This window comes from Rhea americana, unplaced genomic scaffold, assembly GCF_003343005.1.
Source record: "Rhea americana isolate MKP2758 unplaced genomic scaffold, rheAme1 scaffold_7, whole genome shotgun sequence".
NCBI classification, from domain to species: Eukaryota; Metazoa; Chordata; class Aves; order Rheiformes; family Rheidae; genus Rhea; species Rhea americana.
The window spans coordinates 6755690-6757363 of NW_028186867.1; positions in this window are offsets into that span (position 1 = coordinate 6755690).

Sequence of the window (1674 nt, forward strand, 5' to 3'; positions counted from 1 at the left end):
TTTCGTAATTTAAATAAGGTACCTACATGTTCCTAGGGCTATTTTTGAGTGCCTCATCTCATGGAAATGAACGAGWCTTCTACAGCCAATACACTTTGAATTATAAACCCTTAAAAGATGCTTCTTTTCATTTTATGTTTTCCCTGGTTTTCACTCTAGCCAAACAGAACCATTTCAGGAGCATCATTAGTGAGAAATGAGGGTAAGCACAGCTCACCCATCCCATCTGAGCAATTAGCATTTACTCCTTTCCATGGCACATCAAGCAGGTGAATTTTCTCATGTCTTTGCTATCTGCAGGGCTGAATGTTGTTGTACTAGGCTCGGCTGTGGCAGTAGCAGCACCTGGAGCATACGTCTTCCTGGTACCTGATGTGCCACATAYACCGCAGGTGCTGCTACTGCCACAGCTGAGCCCAGCACAAGAGTGAATGATGGGGAGAATCTCTGCCTGAAAGCATTTTGTTATGTCTTTTCATAGCACTTTTGAAACAGCAGCATGAGAACTCTACAATTCATTGTACAATCTACTGTTCACTGCATTGTACCAAAATAGAATTACATATGTGTATGCATATATATTTATACATATATAATGTGTATATACACATACATGCACATGCGTGTGCACCCACCCACCCACCCACACAYATATATATATGTATATGGATATATATGGATATATATATATGTTTTCCAGGTAACCTCACTGTAAATTCTGGATATGCAGAACACTCTTCCCACTTTATGATCTGTGCCTCTGGTTAGTTAATGTACTATGAACATTTTRACAGACAATAGTTCCAGGGGTCCTTTTGTTGAGCCCTGCACAACATACTTGGAACGCATGTAGGGATCTGGTACTGAAAATATCCAGAGCCAAGATAAATCACTTAGTTTGTGAGTAAGAGAATCAGATCACAGAGCTGTATTCATTCTGTAGAGAACAGTGTCAGAAGTTGTCTCACATCAAGAGATCTGCCTCTGAATACTCAGCCATCAGAGGATCACAAATATATATGTCTTTCTAAAATCAGCTTTAGCCAATATATGTAATCTGTTTGCTCAGTGTATCCCCAAATTAGCAAACACCTGATATACTGATGCTCATTTCTACTTTTGCAAATAGCAGGATTCATCTCTATTCTCTTCATATACTTGCAGTTCATATCCTCCTAAACTAGATATCCAAAATGGGTAACACTGCTCACAACCTAGAAGTGCCTGTTGCTCTGACTATCAATACWGGCCAGATAACTCTTACAGATACAGATACTATTTGTATAGTTGTCCAAAGTTACGTCAAATATTCCCATCCAAATTGTTTTCAGTACCAATAGTGTAATTTCTGTGGTCTTATTTCATTATCGGAGGAATACTGTCATTTGAGACCAGCTTAGCTGGGGATACATTCTCTTTGGCACTAGCACATAGTCATAGACTTGGTTTAAATACAAACATCCTGGCAATGGAAGGTACTGATCAGCAAGGCCCATTAAATGTATATTATTTCATATTTGCTTCTTATATGTGACATCACTTAAGCAGCTAAGTGACTGTTTCATATTATTTCACAGATGAAAAATGAACACATCATGTCCTAAATGCTTTCTCAGCTAAATTTGGAACTAAAGAGTCTCAGTTTCTGCAGGCYTGAAGTGCAAAGCATTTGCT